Source organism: Oryctolagus cuniculus, chromosome 11 (assembly GCF_964237555.1).
Source record: "Oryctolagus cuniculus chromosome 11, mOryCun1.1, whole genome shotgun sequence".
In the NCBI taxonomy this organism is placed as follows: domain Eukaryota; kingdom Metazoa; phylum Chordata; class Mammalia; order Lagomorpha; family Leporidae; genus Oryctolagus; species Oryctolagus cuniculus.
In genome coordinates this window covers 79,466,445-79,488,913 of record NC_091442.1, presented here as the reverse complement: position 1 = coordinate 79,488,913, position 22,469 = coordinate 79,466,445, and the positions used below count along the sequence as shown (strand labels likewise).

General features: G+C 41.6%; 1 pseudogene; it reads left to right on the top strand.

Moving 5' to 3' along the window:
- The first annotated feature begins 55 nt into the window (after positions 1 to 55).
- Positions 56 to 21,132, top strand: LOC138844493 (zinc finger protein 677-like; annotated as a pseudogene).
- Positions 21,133 to 22,469: the final 1,337 nt, after the last annotated feature.

Genomic DNA, 22,469 nt, shown 5'->3' with positions numbered 1-22,469 from the left:
GCTGACAGGGAATTCCACAGTCAGCCACTGACTGACTTCAGCTGGAGAGTTGACTATGTCTGAGCAACTGCTGGGCTTGGAACAGGAAGCCATGTTGCTTTCTTGTACTCCCGTCCCCACCTGCACAGAGCATCATACTTGGCAGTAAAAAGCCTCACAGCACCCCTCTATTCTGCTCCTGCCAGCATTGTAGTCAGAGTCAGGGCAACACGTGGGGCAAAGAACAGATCCCATGCATCCTGCAGCTGCGGGAGTTTGGGGGCATTAGCTCTAGAGCTACACTCACACTCCACGTGAGCCAGGGAGATTTGCCCTAGCTACTGAGGGCTAACAGCAGAAGCATCCCATAAAAATATCTGCTCCCACCATGACCCCACTATACCTTGCAAAACCAGGACTAATAATTTGTTCTAAACTTCTTGGTGCCACTGGTATCTATCTGCATTCCAGTTCTCTGGACTCGTACCCTCAGAGTAAAATCTTCTCAACTTGTAGTCGTTCTGTAGGACTGGAACAGGGTTCACGTCACATCCTCTAGTCCTGGGACTAGGGCTATGGTTTTATAAGCACAGCATCTGTTGAGCTCTCCTAGTAGGATCTGAGAAGGTGCCATCCACATTACACAGTCCTAGAGCCGCAGCAGTTGGTGCCACAGCCCTGGCATCACTCAGGCTTCCCAGTAGGTCAAGGGGAGCAACCACCCTTGTCTCCCTCAGCACCACATCACATTCACCACGGAGACTGACAACTCTCTGAATCAAAGACATACATCCCAGGAAACCCTTATTCATCTTAAAGCCACACTTCTCTGAACTGCAGCAGACTAGACCACCATGTCACTTATAGACACAGCTGACACTGATTAGGATGGAAGCAATCACTGAGACTGCACTCCTGGGTTCACTTAGAACCAAAGCCAAAGTGACAAGCCAAGTGATACCCTGCATTCCATTCAGATAGATCATTGCTGGTGTGTAGAAACACAGCTAATTTTTCTTTGTTGCCTTTATGTGCTGCAACTTGACTGAGTTTGTTTATTAGTTCTAACATTTTTCTTTAGATTTTTCTATATATAAGTTCCTATCAACTGCCGAGAAATATAGTTTTACTTCTCCTGTTTCAATTGGGCGTTTTGTTTCTTGTTGAATAGCTCCAGCTAGGACCTCAGTACTAGGCTGAATAGAATTGTTGAGAGGGAGCATCCTTACCTTGTTCCAGATCTTAAAGGAAGAGCTTTCAATTTTTTCACATTTGAGTATGATATTAACTGTGAGCTTTTATGGTCTTTATAATGTTGCTGTAATTTCCTTCTATTTCCAGTTGTCAACAGTTTTCATCATGAAAAGATTTGAAGAATTTGACAAATTCAATCCCTCTCATGTTTGGTTAAGTTTAAGTGTGAGAAAACATTCGTTACATTAAAGGCAATTCAAAAAAAGTTCCAAGTTTAGTTTTAGTCAGAAATGGTCTTTGATCGTGGTTTTCTTTTTTTTTTTTTTTTTTTTTTTTTTTTTTTTTTTTTTTTTTTTTTTTTGGACAGGCAGAGTGGACAGTGAGAGAGAGAGAGACAGAGAGAAAGGTCTTCCTTTGCGGTTGATTCACCCTCCAATGGCCGCCAACGGCTGTGTGGCCAGTGCAGCCCGCTGATCCAAAGCCAGGAACCAGGTGCTTCTCCTGGTCTCCCATGCGGGAGCAGGGCCCAAGCACTTGGGGCCATCTTCTATTGCTTTCCCAAGCCATAGCAGAGAGCTGGCCTGGAAGAGGGGCAACCGGGACAGAATCCGGCACCCCGGCCGGGACTAGAACCTGGGGTGCCAGCACTGCAAGCGGAGCACTAGCCTATTAAGCCGCGGCGCCGGCCACCAGGTCTACCTGACTTTTCCACTTCAGGAGAAGAGCTTTCCCTGAGCTTGATACAGCCAGATTCTGATGTGGAATCCAGTCATGCCTGCTATTTCTACAGCTTGCCCATAAATAGGATGAAGTGCTTTCACAATTATGCCAGCTAAGGCACAGCTGAAGGAATTTTTCAATTTTGTAATCAAAATATTATTTTTCTTCCTCACTAGCTGACTTCTTTTCATGGAATCTGGTATATGTCTCTGGCTTTGTTTTTGTTCTGTGAGATTGCTTTAGCTATTTAGGGTCTCCTGTGTTTTTATATGAATTTTAGCATCATTTATTTCTAGATCTGGGAAGAATATCCCTGGTATTTTAATTGGGTAGCATTGAATCTGTAAATTTCTTTAGGTAGTATGGACATTTTGATGGTATTAATTCCTTCATGAACATAGAAGACGTTTCCATTTTTTGTGTCTTCTTCTATTGCTTTCTTTATTGTTCTGTAATTTTCATTGTAGAGATATTTGACTACCGTTGTTAAATGTATTCCAGGATATTTAATTTTTTGTAGCTATTGTGAATTGGGCCTTTTTTTTTTTTTTACTGTTAGGTGGGTAACCTACAGCCATGTTAGTCTTCACATTCTTTTTTTTTTTTTTTTTTAACAGATAGAGTTAGACATTGAAAGAGAGAGAGAGAGAGAGACAGAGAGAAAGCTCTTCCTTCCATTGGTTCACTCCCCAAATGGCTGCTACAGCCAGCACTGCACCGATCCAAAGCCAGGAGCCAGGTGCTTCTTCCTGGTCTCCCATGCAGGTGCAGGGGCCTAAGCACTTGGGCCATCCTCCACTGCCCTCCCGGGCCACAGCTGGACTGAAAGAGGAGCAACTGGGACTAGAACCCAGCACCCATATGGGATGCCGGCACCATAGGAAGAGGATTAACCAAGTGAGCCACAGTGCCAGCCCAGTCTTCACATTCTTTAATTGGATTATTTTTTGAGTGTTGCTATTGGGTTTAAATTATATATAACATATATATACACACAAAAAAATGTACATACATATATATATGCACGCACACACATATTCTAGTCAGATCTATTGTTTGCAAATATTTCCTCCTATCCTGTAAGCTTTCTGTTCACTCTTTTTGTTTCTTCTGCTGTGCAAAATCTGTTTAGTTTGGTGAGATCTCATTTTTCATTTTTGTTTTTGGGATCTGATCCAAAAATCCTTTCCTATTCCAGTGTCTTGAAGCATTTCCTCTATGGTTTCTTCTAATAATTTCTTTTTTTTTTTAAAGACCTTCCATCTACTAGTTCACTCCCCAAATGGCTGCAAAAGCCAAGGCTGGGCCAGGCCAAAACCAGGAGCCAGGTACTTGTTCCGGATTTCCATATGGGTACAGGGGCGCAAGCACTTGGGCTATTGTCTGCTGCTTTCCCAGGCGCATTAGAGGGAGCTTTATCAGAAGTATAGCATCCAAACTCAAACTGGATCCCAAACTAGCACCCATATGGGGTGCTAGTTTCAAAGTTCCAGGTCTTATATTTAGGCCTTTAACCATTGTAAGTTTGTTTTTGTATATGATGAGATAGATTTTTAGTTTCTTCTTCATGTGGGTATCCAATTTCCCCAGTCCTGTTCACTGAAAACACTATCTGTTTTCCAAAGTGTGTTCTCAGCACTTTTGCCATAAATTAGTTGGCATCTATAGATGCATGGGTTTACTCCTTGGGTCTCCATTCTGTTCCATTGGTCTATGGATCTGTTTTTATGCCAGTGTCATTCCATTTTAATTACTATACCTTCATCATGGCTTTAAAGTATGGTACTATAATGTTTCCTGCTTTGTTCTTTTTGCTCTAGCTTATTTTGACTATTTGGCGATTTTAGTGTTTTCATACAACTTTTAATATTATTTTTTCCAGTTCATTGGGAAAAAATATGTCATTTGTATTTTGAAAGGGATTGCATTGTATCTAAATTGCTTTGGGTACAACGGATATTTTAATGATATTGAATCTTATGACCTGTAATGGGATATCTTTCCATTTTGTTCTTTTTTTTTATCTTCTGTTTCTGTCATCAGTGATTGTAGTTTTGATTGTTAAAATCTTTCACCTGTTTGGTTAAATTTAAAATAATTTGATCATCTGGATAGATGCAGAAAAATGCATTTTATAAAATTCAGCATCCTTTCCTTATAAAATCTGTAAACCAGTTCAGTAGAGAATAAATGTATTTCAACATAATAAAGGCCACATACAACAAGCCAACAACTAATATCATAGAGAATGGGGAAGTGCTGAAGGTTCTCTCTCTAAAATCCGGAATTAGAAAATGATTCCCACTTTGACCACTTTTATTCAGTGTGTCAGAAGTCCTAGGTGGAGACCTAGGCAAAAGGATGAAAGAAAGTGTATAACGATCAGAAAGTAGTTCTCAACTTGTAGCTGTTTGCAGATGTCATGATGCATGAATACTAAATTTTTGTTGAAAACCTATTTGTACTTGTAGAGGGTAAAACTTGATGAGGCCAAACGAGGAAAAAATACCAGGGAAAGAATGTTTGCTAGGGGTAGGGATAGGGGAGGTGGTAATAAGTAGAACTATTTGGATATCATAAGTGGTCCACAATGGCAACATGGAAACTGGTAGGTACCCAGATCATTCAGAAGAAATCTGGGAAGGGTCTCACCCTAGATGTGGCGCTAACTAGCCTCACTATTCACGCCTCTCTCAATCTGTCCTTAGAAAGTTAGGGAGAGGGACCGCGCTGTGGCGCAGAAGGTTAACGCCCTGGCCTGGGTCTAGTCCCGGCTGCTCCTCTTCCAATCCAGCTCTCTGCTATGGCCTGGGAAAGCAATAGAAGATGGCCCAAGTCCTTTGGCCCCGGCACCCACGTTGGAGACTCGGAGGAAGCTCCTGGCTCCAGGCTTCTGATTGGTGCAGCTCCAGCTGTTGCAGCCATATGGGGAGTGACCCAACAGATGGAAGACCTCTCTCTCTCTGTCTCTACCTCCCTCTCTAACTCTGTCTTTCAAATAAATAAAATAAATTTTTAAAAAAATAAAATTAAAAAAGGGAGAAAAAAGAATCTAGTTAATTGTAACAATGTGAACAATGTCCAATATTCATTAAATGAATACAATGATATCTAGCACTCCATGATGCAAAACTCACTAGATGAAGTTACCTAATATGGGACCAGCATAGATGCCTGAGATGCTAGCATCCCATCTGGGCACTGGTTCTTTTAGAGCTAATAATTATATTCATTTGGATTTTACTATTTACTAATGCTGGAACTTGTGGGGAGCAACCCGGACTAGACTGAGTTACTGGAATTAAGACTTATTCTATGCATCTGCTCTCCCACAATATGACGCTGGGAGAGAAGTAAACAGCTTCCGCACAGCTGCCTCCAGTTCAACCAATAAACTGTAGGACTTGCTCCTGATTGGAGAGCAGCGTACTCGGCGTGTGGGCAGCTGAGTTAGGATTGGCGGAGGAGGACTATAAAGGAGGAGAGAGACGGCATGCACCAGGAACATCTAAAGGGAACATCTAAGGGGAACATCTAGCTGAAGGAACACCTGTGCAGCCCCCGAGAAGAGCCAGCCGGCGGTGTGCCGCTCCCCTGCGGAAGTGGGGAATGTGGCCAGGGGGAACTGCCCTTCCACGGAGGTGGAAGGGATAGTAGCCAACCCGGGAAGAACCAGCAGCAAACCCGGGGAGGGCCGAGCAGACGAAAGAACAGCGCAGGGTCCTGTGTCGTTCCTCCACGAAGAGGGGGAGCGACATAATGGTGCCGTGACTCGGATAGGAAGCCTAGGCAGGGCTTAGTGTCGTTCCTCCAAGAAGAGGGGGAGCGACAGAACTGTTTTTCCTTGAAATTCACGGAAGATATTGCTTGAACTGCTATCCAAAGTGGTACAGCCAGACCTTAAAAGTAGGTTTGTCTGGAGCTAAACACATTTTGATCAGTAAAATGCCAGAATACATGTGGAACAAAGAAAGCTCTGATGAAATAATTCCTGGGACTGGCATTGTAGCATATCAGGCTAAGCTACCTCCTGCAACTCTGTCATCCCATATGGGCACCAGTTCATGCCCTTGCTACTCCACCTCTTTCCAGGTCTGCTAATGGCCTGGGAAAAGCAGCAGAAGATGCCTCAAGTGCTTGGGCCCCTGCCACCCACATGAGAGACCTGGATGAAGCTCCTGGCTCCTGGCTTTGAAACTGGCCCACACAGCACATCCGTTCTGGCTCCCTGGAGGCCAAAACAGATAATTCTGCTAATTTTTCATTTCAAGTAAATAAATAAGTCTTTTAAAAAATTACTTACAGTGCTTATGGTAAAAATCTTTCTTAAAATAAATCCGTTAGAAATGAAAGTTATTATTAGAGGATTCCAATAACTTGTTTGCCTATCTAAGTTTTAATTCTCAAAAAGGATGTAGGTTCAGAAATAAAATATAATTTAATAACTAGTACTGGTGATGATGACACATGGTTATAATACCTCATCTGTAATTACAAAATTCAAAAAACTTTAAAAACCCAAAAGTTTTAAAATAATTTATTCAGTGGCAAAATTTGATCTTAATTAATGTGAGATTATTTGTAATATACTTCATGTGAATATTCATATATTTCAGTGCAGAAATACCAATATGTTTGATTTTTAGGGCACTGGAGTTACTTCTGTTTAAAAATCCAAAAATTTCTAAATTCCAAATGCATCCGATGCCAGGGATTTCAGACGAGGATTTGAGAGCATATGAGAAAATTATTGTGTACTAAGAACTTACCATGTTTCTGGAGGCATTTCAAGTACACTGTATGTGTTAACTTATTTGATTTAATTATTGTAACTGTGGTGTTTCCAAAATGGGCACTCCAGGAGTGCTTGATGAAATATATATATATTTAATTATATATACATATATATATGCAAACAAAGATTTAGTGTACTAAATGTTGGCCACTGGATAACTTGATTTCTTCCTCATGTTTCCTGGCAGAACTAAGGTTTCAGCGATGCAACTTGAGCGAAGTGCTTTGGGTAGAACTTTCACATGTGGGGATGAGTCTAGAATCTGTAAGCTTCCTTGTGAGAAGAGTTCTGTTCACACAGTAAGGCAGAAAGGAAAAAATTCTTCCTATACTGTGTCCTTGTGAAGGAAATAAAGTGAAGTAATAAAGGATGAAAAATCTAAATTGCATTTCTATGTTTAGTGAAGTCAAATGTGGGTTTTTTTTTTTTAAGATTTTATTTATTTATTTGAGAGGTAGAGTTACAGACAGTGAGAGGGAGAGACAGAGAGAAAAGTCTTCCTTCCTTTGGCTGACTCCCCAAATGGCCACAACGGCTGGAGCTGCACCTATCGGAAGCCAGAGCCAGGTGCTTCTTACTGATCTCCTATACAGGTGCAGGGGCCCAAGCACTGCTTTCCCAGGCCACAGCAGAGAGCTGGACTGGAAGAGGAGCAGCTGGGTCTAGAACCGGCCCCCTTGTGGGATGCCGCACCGCAGGCAAAGAATAAACCTACTGCGCCTCAGCGCCGGCCCCGACTAATCTGTTCTGTAGTTCTGATGAGGTACTTCTTGAACGGCATGTTTCCACTGGGATTATGAAAATCCATATGGAAAATGAAAATTGTATCTGATGAGAGGAGTGTAGTATTTCACCGTGTGCTGAATAAATATTTATTACTTTCTAAGGGTAAGTGATGAAGATAAGAAACTACATTTAAGGAATATATTAACCCCTTTCTTAGTTATCCTCTTCCTTATGCACAGAACAAGTCAATGGAAAGTTACTTTCATATGAAGCTTGAATACTAAAATATTGCCAGTTAACCTACCATACCATTTTACTTACTCTGTTTCCATTATGCACAAAAGGGAAGCAGAGCAGACCTCAATTAGATGACATCATCCAATTTCCTTGATTATAAGCTTACATCAACAAACCACATCTTCACAATAATTCCAAGAGCTATGTAAGCAAATATAAATTAAAAGGCAACAAAAACATAGTCCCTCCCCATGCTCTATAACATAATGTAAAAGATAGGGCAATTTATCATTATTGAGGGAAGAGATGGTACTATCTTTCACTTTTACTTTAGAACTGAGTAAGTTCAAGGTGGAATGAGTCTTTGTCATCCAATACTTCACAGTGTTTAAATAAAGGAAGCACATTTTGTCTGTGACTAATTTATTCATAATAATTACAGTGAGAGAGATTTTTCCCTTAACATAAATCCAGATGCAATCCAGATAAAATACTGACTGCAGACTCCATGACTTGCAAATGATTCATTAATTTAACTTTCTCAGCATCAACTCTTATTTCCAAGTTCAGTAAGAAAACATATCAGAATCAAATCTCACTCCTGCATTACCTCCATAAGCAGAGTATTTAGTCTAATGTGGAAGATACAGATACTATGTTACTGAATTCTGTTCTGGCGAAGCAGAGGGAATCTTTGGAAAGCAGTGACTGACCAGAAGCAGACCCTGGGATGAGGATCTGTGTGCAAGGAAATGCTCCTGTAGACAGGGCTGAGGAAGTGGGGCAGCACAACAGAGAAGAGAAGGAAAGCATGAGGACACTCTCATGCTTCAGCCAGTTCCTTGGAGTACATTTGCCGTGTGATTCCACAGGACGTCTCTGGAATACATGTTACAGCCTCAAAGTTGTTCCCTACGGCAAAGAACCTTCCTTTCATCTCCCAAAGTGCTCATTCATTAGCTAAGCCTCACCCTTGGAGATCAGAAACCTCCAAGCTCTTCTAGTTCTCTGTCCAGTAGCCCGAGGATAGTCCTTTGAAGAATGACAGTCAGGAGTTGTTGGAAGCAAAAACACATTAAAGCTAGGGATATAGATGAGAGAGTATACCTGGTGTAGCAGAGAAATAAGAAAATATGCTCTGAAGAGGGTAGGAAGACAATTTCACATTACCCATATCATCCCTCCCCCCAGGCCTGGGCAACACTTACAGACTTATGCCCTACACTCCTGACATTGCTGTAGACTCTGGCTCCAGGCACACCACCATGGTTCCGGGTCTAACATAGAAACACACAGCCCCATGTTTTAGACCAAGACCCTGTGATATACGCTCTAGGCATGCCCAGTGTCAGGTTTGCCCCTGTGGACCCAGGCTCCAGCCCCATCTCCAGCAAGCCCAGCCTCCAAAGCCCACGTCAGTGCAGGACTGATGCCCATGGAACCCAACTTTAGACCAGCCCCTGTGGTTCCAGGCACATGGGAAGCACATGTACACAAGCTTTAGACCAACCCCTATGGAAAAAGCTATAGTCTCACCCAATACCAGGCCAGCCACTCCAGCCCCTGCTCCATAGTACACAACATTCACATCTGCCCTAGTAGAAGCAGGTTCCAAGATGATTCCCATGGCCGCCACAATACTAGTCTGCCTCCACAGACCTATCTTCCAGGGTTGTTCCAGTGCCAGGCAACCAGCTGGAGTTCAAGACTCCAAATCAACCCTAAGGATTTAACCTTTATGCCTGTACCCTCAGACCAAAGCTCCAGGCTGGCTTTAATAGGACCAAGCATCAGATCAGTGCCTATAGACCCAAGCTCTCAACTGGAACCATGGATTCAGGTCATAAGTCCTTCTCATAGCCAGACTGACCCAAGACTACAGGCCAGTCCCCATGGCTGTTTGCACAAGTTGGTGTAGGGTTGAGACCCACTTGAGCAGACCAAGGGCCTAGTCTACCTCCACACCCTCTGGTATAAGGCACCTCAAATAAACCTAAACTCCAGGAACGTCCCTGTGGGTCAAGGATCTAGGCCAGCCTTTGTAGACCCAAGATCCAGTGCTGTTTCAGGATCCAGGCCTATTTTAGAAATGGGCCATGGGCCAGCATTGTGGCCCAGTAGGTTAAACTGCTTCCTATGATGCTGGCATATCATCTGAGTGCCAGTTCAAATCCTGGCTCCTCCGCTTCCAGTCCAACTCTCTGCTAATGTATCTGGGAGAGCAGCAGAAGATGTCCCAAGTACTTGGGCCCTTGCTACCGCACTTGGGAGGCCTGGATGGAGTTCTGGACTCCTGGCTTTAACCTGGCCCAGCCTTGGCTGCTGTGGCCACTTGGAGAGTGAACCAGCAGATGAAACATCTCTCCCTCTCTCTCCCTTACTCTCTGTAACTCTGCCTTTCAGATAAAGAAATAAATCTTTAGAAAAAATAAACAGGCCAGCCACCATAAATCTAGTCTCAAAGCAGACTCAGGTTGGTCCCTATAGACCCGTGGACACAGACTCCAGACCTGCCCACCTAATGACCTGGATATCAGTTCAGCTTGCAAAGGGACTCCAGAGGCAAACATAGACATCCCAAGACAGCTTGCTGGAGATATGGCTGGTGAAGGGACTTCCTTGCCAACACAAGTTTGAAAAGATTGCAGTAGGAACGCACTTGTTCAAGTGCACAGACACCAATTCATAGCCACAAGGATCACTGATAACAGAAACATGATACCACTAAAGGAGCAGAATAAAGCCTAACTGATCCTAAAGAAACATACATCCAGAAATTAATGATCATTTTAAAGCAGCTCAGTCAGCTATAAGAGAATATAGACAATGGAAGAAAATCAGGAAAACAAAATACAAACAGAATTAAAAGTTCAACAAACTATAAAAAAAGAACCAAATCCTAAAGCTGAGGTTTCTTTCTTCTCATGTTATATTTTATGCCACATTTCTGTGGAACCTGCTGAGCTAGTGATTTAAAAAGGTAAGTATTTATATACTTGCATCACTACATTTTATTCTGTACCCATAAAAGCTCAGTTTGAAAATCACGTAGCAAAGTGATAAAATACTTTCAAATCTATATCTGCTTGTAATTCTTGAAATACAGCTCCAACAGCTAAAATGGGAGTGGGAGAAGAGGCTTTTGGGACTCAGAAGGTGAAACTGCTCTCCCAGTGTGGAAAACATAGCAGCTATTGGAGCAGAATTCCTCACTCGTCTACCACCCAAAATAAAATGTGCAAGTCACAGTACAGCTTTAGACTGGGCCAAAATCCCTTTAGTGCATCCGAATTTCACGAGGCCCCAGTAACCACACAATTGCTATCCTGGAGAAATTCAAGTTTTCTTTTCTAATACTAAGAATAGAAATAGCTGGAATTTTTAAAACCTTTTATTTTTGTCCACAGTGAAAACAGAAATAATTAAAGACAATAGACTATAAAGAAGGGCTTTGTTTATCTCCACACTTCAAAAGAGAAACCTGGAAAAACGTTTCAAAGGCATCCTTGCCAGCATGTCAACTTGCATCCAGAAGGCTGGGACAACAGGAAATCTCTGTGGGTCCATGTCCAAATATACTGCCTCTGTTGACAAAATCCCTGTGAGGCCACAGACTGATTTAAGCTCCTTACCAGGCCCTGACCTAAAAAGGGAAGAGGAAGAGACATCAGTAGTGACTCCCTGGATTTGAGATTTTCATCTTCTTATTAAAGCACCAGAACCCTTCCTTCTAAACAAACCACACCAGGAAGTCTAAAATGTAAAACAAATAAAATGAGCAAAGTGAAGGAACTTTATATTTCAAATAGGGGTAGTGAGCAGAAGACCCTAGGTTACTGATTTTATACTTCTTGTAACCCTGAGGCAACCTTTAAAAATAGTTACCATCCTCACCATTGTTTGAATTTAGATCACATGGGGAGATAAGTATTCTCACATTCTGCGAATGTTGCAGCAGTGATCTCAGGTGCAGTCATCACATCCAGTTGGTATCAAGTTGCTTCTGATTCCGATTCTAACATAGGGCTTGAGTCTCACATCTGTCCCAGGCTGCAGAGACTACAACCTGAACCAAATTATGCTTTGTTTTTAAAGTGAAAATGACATGATTACAGTGACAGAATGTGGGAGAATGGATTATTTCCTACCTTGACCCAACATAGTTATTAAGTTCATGGCTTCTGGAACCAATAATGACCTAGTTGGACTCTGACCTCTATGCTTGTTCCTGTGAGAGCTGAGGCAAGACTGTCAACTCTTTCGAAGGTTCTTTTTGGCCATCCATAAAATGTGGCTAATAGTGCACATCTCAAGAAGATGTTATGTGTATTAAATGAATATTTTTGGGATATATAAACGCTCAACAAATACTGTTAACTATTTTATGTTTGAGAGGCAGTGAGACAGACAGGCAGGTACAGAGAGAGATTCCGACCTGCTGATTTACCCCCCTATTGTCCACAGTGGCAGACTGAACCAGGCAGAAACCAGTGGTTAAGAATTCAGTCACATGTCTCTCACATGAGTAGCAGGAGCCCAATAACTTGAGCCATCACCTGCTGCTTCTTGGAATCTGCATTTGCAGAAAGTTGTAATCAGGAGCTGGAGGTGGGTTTGAAACTTAGACATGATATGGGGCACATGCCACTTTTTTTTTAAGGGTTTATTCATTTGAAAGGCAGAGTTATAAAGAGGCAGAGAGACAGAGAGAAGTAGAGACAGAGAGAGAGGTCTTCCATCCGCTGGTTCACTCCCCAGATGGCCACAACAGTTGGAGCTGCCCCGATCTGAAGCCAGGAGCTTCTTCCGGGTCTCTCATGTGGGTGCAGGGGTCCAAGGACTTGGACCATCTTCTGATGCTTCCCAGGCCATAGCAGAGAGCTGGATCAGAGGTGGAGCAGCCTGGACTCAAACCAGTGCCCACATGGGATGTTGGCACTGCAAGGGGCGGCTTCAAATACTGCACCACAGTGCCGCCCCAGGACACATGCTTCTTAACCACTGAATAAATGCCAGCCTCAGGTACACTATTTATGAACTCTAGTGTGATATTTTTCCAAATGAGGGTGGTACGAGTAAGTGTAGTAATCTAGCTACCATGCAGAAGACTGGTATCAAATTGGCTTTGAGGAATGGTAAACAACTGGCACATCAAAGAGTCTAGCAATCAACAATCTGGCAGTCATCAGAACTGACATTCACCATTAGACCTTCTGGTTCCCATAGCATAGGATACATTGCTCGTGACTTGAGAATGGGCCATTTCACACAGCTGTAGAGTGCTAGAGGACACATCACTCAGGAAAAGCAGTGACCCTGAGACAGTCATATTTGTCATGTTCAAAGAACAGCAAGATAGATGGCCAGTGTGGCTAGAGTGGAGTGAATGAGGGACGGTGGAAGGAGATGAAACTAGAGCTGCAGCAGGAATAGATCATGGTGTGGTCCTACAAGCTATTCTGCAAATTTTGACCTCTATGAATGGGATGGATACCATTGCAGGAACTGGAGAAGTGAAAAGCTTCAGCTTTGTTAAAGTAAATGTCTCAGATAAGGACGTAAGTCAAGTGATCCACCAGTTTTATGTGACTAAACATCTGTGTAACACCTAATTAACTGGATATGCTTTGACGTGCGTAGTCCAGCAAACCACATTCAGGTATTCCTTGTTATCTCAAAGTCATTTTTGTAGGCATTAGGTAATATCTAAATGTGGAAATCATTAGAATTTCTGGATCATTGTTAAATTTTATTTAGGTGCTGTTTTCTAAAAAATTTATTTATTTATTTGTAAGGCAGAGTTACAGAGAGCAGTTGCAGACAGAAAAAGAGAGAGAGGTCTTCCATCAATGGTTCACTCCCCAGAGCTGTGCTGATCTGAATCCAGGAGCCTCCTCCAGGTCTCCCACGCAGTGCAGGGGCCTAAGAACTTGGGCCATCTTCTACTGCTTTCCCAGACCATAGCGGATAGCTGGATCAGAAATGTAGCAGCCAGGACTTGAACCAGTGCCCATGTGAGATGTTGGCACTGCAGACGGTGGCTTTACCCACTATGCCACAGCGCCACCCCTAGATGTGATTTTGCTTTCATTTTACTTACTGATCTATTGAGTTCAGAAATAAAGAGCAAGTGTGATAACCACAAGGTCTAGTTCAAATCTGAAGTAATTTGCAGTTGGTGATTGTGCAATCCATGGGTCACTGAAGGTGCTAATCCATACTGGAATAGCCCAAATTAGATGAAACCAGGAAAAAGGGAAAGCCTAGAAGAATTATTAGGAAACATTCAGTGACAACCACTCCAAAATCAGAGATTGCATACACGTTCCTCAAATTTATCATGGTGACAAATCCTCTCAAAGGCCAGGTGGCTTACTGACGATAAATATCTGCTGAAATATTTTAAGTTTGAGGTAATGGGTTAGCATTTCTTACTCTCTAGTTTTGAAGCCAGTTCTCATCAAACATCTTTCTAGTTAGCTTTGCATGAATACTCCAATGAACTGAGGTGATATTTTCCAAGAACTGGCAATTACATGTCCTTGTATACTATGTCTGTAGGAAGATGTCCTAATGTCTAGTCACCCTCCTCAAGAGAAGACCTAGTGGCCAAGGATTAACATCTAGGATACTTACAGTATCTTGTGGCCAAAACATCAAATGAAACTTTAATAAAATTTCTTAATTTTTATGAGTATTTTCTCTTTTTAAAAAATATTTATTTGAAAGGTAGAGTTATAGAGAGAGGAAGAGATAGAAAGAGAGGTGTTCTGTCCACTGGTTCACTTCCCAAATGGCTGCAACAGCTGGAGTTGAACCAATCCAAAGCCAGGAGCTTCTTCCAGGTCTCTCACGCAGTGCAGAGGCCCAAAGACTTGGGCCATCTTCTATTGCTTTCCCAGGCCATAGCAGAGAGCTAGCACAGCACCAGCCTTATAAATGTTAATTTAATCATCACATCGGTGGTGTGGCCACTGTAATTTAATCATATACCTTGCTAGTGGTTCCTAACCAATAATAACCAAATGATGAATTTATAGTTTTACAAACTGAAGCTTGAAGGTAATCTGGCCTCTTACGTTCATAGATGAAAAAATTCAGAGTCCAGAGAGGCCATGGAACTCCTATACTGGTCCCAAAGGGAGTTGATCGCAGGGCCACAACTATAATCCATATCCCACTACTCTTAACTCAGGATTTGTTGAATTTCACAATGCTTCTTCCAAAACTGGATGAGTCAGATAAGGCTTCATAATAATAAGCAACATAAACAGTCCTGGCAAAGAGAAGCACAAATGGAAGGCTAATTAAAAGGTTATGGAGGAGTCACAAATTGAAAGACAAGTCTTGAACAACAGATACCAAACGACTCCTGGTTTTTGTAGCAGGAACTCTTTTAGCCTTTCCTGAATACTGCCATTGGAATATGGGAACTCCAGTTTCCTCCCACCTCACATAATTCCAAATAAGACTTAAAGACGGAAGAAACTCTCACAATGTCATACACTTCTTAACTGTCCACTCTGCCTGTAGAAGGAGAAGGAAGAGGAGGAGGAGGAGGAGGAGGAGGAGGAGGAAGCTCCATAGATGGAGCTTCCAAGAACCCACACTTCACTTCCTCCTCCTGAGTGGCAGTGCAAATGCCTGAATTTGCCAGCCCAGCAAGACCACACCCAGTGAGGAGAATTAATTCTCCTAAATGCAATCAGGGTGCACACAGGAAGAGTTATTAGTGTTGAGTGGTCAACAAATAATAAATCTCTACTGAAAGAACTATACACATAGGATCTCACAGACTTGAAGAAAAAGGAAAACTAAATTTTAGAAATGAAAACTCCTCCTACCTCACCCTTGTTAGAATGGCTTTCATATAGAAATCAATAAACAACATGCTGATGAGGATGTGGGGGGAAAGGTGCCCTGATCCATTGATGGTGGGAATGTAAACTGGTAAAACCACTATGGAAGTTAGTCTGGAGAAACCTCAGAAATCTGAATATAAACTTACCATATGACCCAGCCATCCCACTCCTGGGAATTTACCCAAGGGAAATGAAATCAGCAAATAAAAGTTATCTGCACCTCCATGTTTATTGCAGCTCTATTCACAATAGCTAAGTCATGGAATTAACCTAAATGCCCGTCAGCTGAAGACTGGATAAAGAAATTATGGGATATGTACACTGTGGAATACTACACAGTGGTTAAAAAAATGAAATACAGTCATTTGCAACAAAATGGATGAATCTGGAAAACATCACAAAACTGCCATAAATAAGCCAGTTCCAAAGGGACAAACACCATGTGTTCTCCCTGATCTGTGATAGCTAATAGAGCACCTAAAAGGCAATCTGTAGAAGTGACTCTTTGAGAAGCAGTGACTTGAACAGCCCTTGTCTTGACTGCTGAGGAATAGTTTTTTTTTCCTCTCTTCTTCATACTATTTGTTGAACTCTTTTTTTTTTTTTTTTTTTTTTTTTTTTTGGACAGGTAGAGTTAGACAGTGAGAGAGAGAGAGACAGAGAGAAAGGTCTTCCTTCTCATCCCCAAATGGCCACTATGGTCTGAGATATGCCGAATCGAAGCCAGGAGCCAGGAGCCTCCTCCTGGTCTCCCATGCGGTGCAGGGGCCCAAGCACCTGGGCCATAAGAGAGGGAGGAGGAGATTTGTAACTGTAAAGCTGTATAGTTCTGTATACATTCCTATGGACTTACTTCTAAGGATACAATTTAAAAACTTGACATGGGACCCCAAATCCCATTAAGCTGGGTGGTAAAAATGCCATCTTAAGTGTTTAAAGTAACCATATTAAGTGTTAAAGTGATCATAAAGGCAGGATTAAGTGTTAAAGGGACCATATAAATAGGGTTAAATGTCTGGTAATAATAATAGATAGAATTGAAAAGGAGAGAATGTTCCAACATGGGAAGAAGTCCACACAGTAGACTCACACAATGATAATTGATTTAAGTAACATTCTGACCTCAGAATCAGCCCTTAAGTCTTCTTGGTCTGGCTGAAAAGCCCATGAGAGAGTATTTTAGGCATGGGGAAGCTAAGACACTGTGACAAAAATATGTCCTACATGAAAGCTCTCTGCAAAAAGAAGACCCCAGCGGAAAGATGTGGCCATCAAAGAAGGATGTACTTTTCTCTGAAGGGAGGAGAGAACTTCTACTTTTCTTATGGTCTTGTCCTCATTCCTCCATTTCTTATTCATAAATTCATTAATTCAGCAGACACTGAGCATTCCCTATTTTCTAGAAGTGCATTAGGCACAGTGAGGATGGATTTAATAAGGTGTTTCTTCTTTCTTTAAGGGATCCAGTAGACAGCAGAAAAGCTAATAGAACTTTTTTAAAGTGGGAATTTAATTTCAAAGGACTAACTATAGTCTTTAGAAAATTCCAGGGGCCAGCGCTGTGGCATATCAGGTAAAGCTGTCCCTACATTTCCAGCATCCCATGTGGGTGCCAGTTTGAGACCTGGCTCTTCCACTTCTGATCCAGCTCTCTGCTATGGCCTAAGCTCCTGGCACCTAGCTTCAGATCAGTGCAGCTCTGGCCATTGTGACCAATGGGGAGTGAACCAGCAAATGGAAGACTTTCTCTCTCTCTCTCTCTCTCCCTCTCCCTCTCCCTCTGCCTCTCCTTCTCTCTCTGTGTAACTCTTTCAAGTAAATAAATAAATCTTTAATAAAAAAGGAAGGAAGGAAGGAAGGAAGGAAGGAAGGAAGGAAGGAAGGAAGGAAGGAAGGAAGGAAGGAAGGAAGGAAGGAAGGAAGGTCCATAGCAGGAATTTAACAGACTCTTCTTGTTTCTAAAACCATTTTTCTTTCTACTACACTATTTGGCCTGGAGCAAAATAGGTAGATTCCAACAGGGCTGAGACAAAATTCCTTAATCAGGAATTTCCATGAAATTCCAAAATGCAAATAGCCAGAAGCTAAAGGGAAGTTTGATACTGTGCGTAAGGAAGACAAAAGGAAAACCACAGCATTATGTTGTTAGATAAAAGGTCGTTACACTAACCGGCTGAGTCACCCTGGAGAAAGTTCTTCATGTCTCTGGGTCTCTGTTTTCTCACCTATAGGACAAGTTACCATGAGAACATAATGAAATATTACATATATTTAACTATAATGAGAGGCATGTTGTAAGTTTCACACCTGTCAAGTATTACTGTCATGATTATTCTCATTTATCCTTCCCTACTCCAATCATTGCTCCCCTACAAGTGAGCATTTGCTATTGTGTTTCCTTTCTGTTCTTTGAGTGGATTGGTTTCCAATAGGTAAAAGAAAAAAGGAAACATGTTGCCTAACATTAGAATAGTCTGCAACATGAATGATCTTGGACTATCTCCCAAATCAACAGGGCTTTGCTCTGTGTCCAGTACATAAGATTCACATCACCCTTACACAGAACATTGGCTTCCAGAGTGTCAGTGCAGCCAGTCTCCTGTGCCTCTAAGGAAAGTGGTGGCACAGGGTAGACAAAAAGCAAAACCAAGAGGTCACACAGGAAGGGGCCTCCCACTCTCTAAGAAAGTTGAAGTCAAATCCTGTGTTCCTTTACTTGATGTCTAATTCACACTCAGCCTGGAAGTGGATCATGCAAGGCGACCAGCATGCTCAGGCAAATCTTTCCTGAGAAAAAAGCCCAAAGGAAGAGGAAAAAAAGAGAATGGCTCTTTCCCAGATATTTTTGCTGAATTTGCAAACAAGAGATTGTCACTAAAAGAAGCTATTAATAAAGGGAAATTATACCATCTGGTGATCTTGGAAAGAAATGAAAGTCATAGTGCCAAAACTATTGACCTCAAGGATTCCTGGAAAACTATGCAGGAGTGTGACAGCTAGTGTGAACATAATGAAAGAAATCAGAGCAGTGCCTTTGATTATAGTGAAAATAATATTTGATTATAGCAAAAATCTCATTCACAGAATGAATAACAGCATAATAAATTCCCCATTAATTTTCACCTAAAGCATAGGGACTGTGCATACCAGTATTTCGCACATGACAAGCCATTTGTGAGGAATATGCTAAAACTGAAAAGTTATCTGGGGCTGGCACTGTGGCGCAGCAGGTTAACACCTTGGCCTGAAGTGCCGGCATCCCATATGGGCACCGGTTCAAGACCCAGCTGCTACACTTCCAATCCAGCTCTCTGCCATGGGCTGGGAAAGCAGTGGAAGATGGGCCAGATTCTTGGGCCCCTGCACCCACATGGGAAAACCAGAGGAAGCTCCTGGCTCCTGGCTTCAGATCAGTGCAGCTCCAGCCACTGCGGCCAATCAGGGAGTGAACCATCAGATGGAAGACCTCTCTCTCTCTCTCTCTCTCTCTCTCTCTCTCTCTGCCTCTCTTCTCTCTGTGTAACTCTGACTTTCAAATAAATAAATAAATCTTAACAAAAAAAAAAGAAAAGTACCTTACATTATACTAGAAACAAGCATGTGAAGCATGTGAAGTGTTTTGAAAATAGGATGGGATTAAGCTTGCAAGCACATCTGGCTGAAATATCTAGATTTCAAAATGAGAAAATGTATGAATGCCATCAAGTTGAAATATCTGTCAACAACAGTTCCTCAGTTTCACTATGTCAAAGACTTTCTCCTAATGTCAACAACATCTGTATTAAACATGAGAAGATTTTAAAATCCCCTTTATTACCTACACAATATGGGAGAACACACACCAGAGAAAAATCTTACAAATGTAATGACTGTGGGAAGACATTTAGCCAAAGTTCAAACCTCACTAATCATCAGAGAATTCATTATGGACAGAATCCTTACAAATGTAATGAGTATAGAGTGGCAGATGTCCTAAATAGCACTCTGGCCTCAGAATCAGCCCTAAAGGCATTCCGATCTGGCTGAAATGCCCATGAGAGTATTTCAGGCATGGAAAGCCAAGACACTCTGGCAAAAGATCTCTGCGAGTAAGATCCCAGTGGAAAGAACAGGTCTTCAAAGAAGGAGGTACCTTTCTCTGAAGGGAGGAGAGAACCTCCACTTTGACTATGACCTTGTCTAAACAAGATAAGAATCGGAAAACTCAGAGGGTTTCCATAGCCTTGGAAACTCATGACTGGAGCATAGGGAGACTACTGATGCCATAGACAGGAGTGTCAATTGGTAAAGTCAACAACAGGAGTCACTGTGCACTTACTCCTCATGTAGGATCTCTGTCCTTAATGTGCTGTGCATTGAGATTTAATGCTATAACGAGTACTCAAACAATATATTTCACTTTGTGTTTCTATGGGGGTGCAAACTGTTGAAATCTTTACTTAATGTATACTAAACTGATCCTCTGTAAAAAAAAAAAAATAATTATCAACTCTCAACTTGACTCTCACTGGGATTAAACATGACAATAGGTCTGATCTGATTTCATCACCATTTAAAAAAAATCATCTATTATTTTTCACTTTATGTTTCTGTGTGGGAGCGAACTGTTGAAATCCTTACTTAATGTATACTAAGCTGATCTTCTGTATATTAAGATAATCGAAAATGAATCTTGATGTGAATGGAAGGGGAGAGGGAGTGGGAAAGGGGAGGGTAGTGGGTGGGAGGGACGGTATGTGGGGGAAGCCATTGTAATCCATAAATCGTACTTTGGAAATTTATATTCATTAAATAAAAGTTAAAAAAAAAAAAACAAATGTAATGAGTATGTCAAAGCCTTTACTCGGTGTTCAAACCTCACCAGGCATCAGAGTCCTTACAGGAGAGAAACCATATAAATGTCACATATGTGGAAGGTTTGTAGCCAAAATTCAAACCTTGCCTGTCATCAGAGAATGTATACTGCAGAGAAGCCTTACAAATATCATGAATGTGGCAGAGCCTTTGCTGAGTGTTCAAGCCTTACTCAACGTAAGAGAATCCACACTGGAGAGAGACACTGCGTGTGTGTGTGGCAAAGCTTTTAAGCAGTGCTCGCACCTTACTAGACATCAGAATATACATCCTGGGGAGAAACCACACAAACATAATGTGTGTGGCAAGGCTTTTATTCAAGATTCAAGCCTGGTAGAACATCAGAGAATTTATACAGGAGAAAAACCTTGCAAATGTAACAAATGTGATAAAGCTTTTATCAAATGCTCAACCTTTGGGTTCATCAACAAACTGATACTGGCAAGAAACTGTATGAATGCAAAGGACATGGCAAAGCCTTTACTGAGCATTCAAACCTGACTCAGCATAAGAAAATCCATCCTGGAGAGAAACCTTATCAACGTAATGAGTGTAGAAAAGCTTTACCCAATTTGCCAATCTTACTAGACATCAGAAGATATGTGCTGAAAGGAGGCATTGTAAACATAATGTGTGTGGTAATGTTTTTGTCCAAAGCTCAAACCTTATGTATTGTCAGGGAATTCATAGTAGAGACAAACATAAATATGATTGAGGAAAGCATTCAAGTCCTACTCAATGACAGAGACTGTTTCAAAGACCAATGGTGTAAAAGAACTCCTAACCAAAAAAAGTGGCCATCAAAGAAGGATGTACTTTTCTCTGAAGAGAGGAGAGAACTTACACTTTGCTTAAGCCTTGCCCAAATACTGACAGAGTTTGTGGATTCAAAAGGCTTCCATAGCCTTGGCAGCTCATGTCAGGAGCCTCAGGTGGTCACTGATGTCATACACAAGAGTGTTAATTGTTAAATTACAGCAAGAGTCACTGTGTACTTACTTCCCATGCAGGACCTCTGTCCTCAGTGAGTTGTATTATGAGAATTAACTGTAAAACTTGTTCTCAAACATTTTTTTGTGTGCATGTATGTGCCAATTGTTGAAATTTTCACTTAGTATAAATTTGATCTTCTATGTATGAAGTTAATTAAAAATGAATCTTAATGGAGAGTGTGGCTGGGAATGGGAAAGGGCGGAGGAGGTAGGGTGGGAGTTAGAGGTGGGAGGGCGGGTATGGTGGGAAGAATCACTATATTTCTAAAGGTGTACTTATGAAATTTGTACTCATTAAATAAAAGGTTTCTTCGGGGAAAAATCTAATCAGGGTTTTGTACCTCACTAGATATGAAACTACACAACTTTGGAAAACCACACAAATACGTATGGCAAAGCTTATCCAAAGTTCAAGGCTTGTAGAATAGCATAGAATATTTACTAGGAAAAAAAAACTTGCTAATGTAGTAACTGTGATAAACTTAATAAAAAAAATACCTTTGTTGTTGTAAGAAAATTCTCACAAGATAGAAACTGTACAAATGTGATGAACATGGAAAAACTTTTCTGACTTCTGACTTCTGACTTCAGTATACACCAAAGAATTAATACTGCAGAGAATTCAAAGAAGATGGTAAATTGTCTGAACAGTTCTCTCAACCACATGTAAGGAAATTGATAACTATGGAGAACTAAGCCTCCATTCTTTTTTGTTTGTTTTTTGGACAGGCAGAGTTAGACAGTGAGAGAGAGAGACAGAGAGAAAGGTCTTCCTTCCATTGGTTCACCCCCCAAATGGCTGCTGTCTTCTACTGCTTTCCCAGGCCATAGCAGAGAGCTGGATCAAAAGTGGAGCAGTGGGACTTGAACCGGCACCCATATGGGATGCCAGCACTACAGGCGGCAGCTTTACCTGCTATGCCACAGTGTCGGCCCCAAAACCAGACTTTTAACACCTGTTCTTGTGAGACTTTCAGCATCCAAACTAATATTCAAACCTTAGCATACAAGGAATGAGATCGTCCCAGATACTCAGTTTAGGAAAGTGACTTGATACATGCTCTTCTATGTTATTGTTATCTCTTTAAATAACTTATAGACATTGTTATA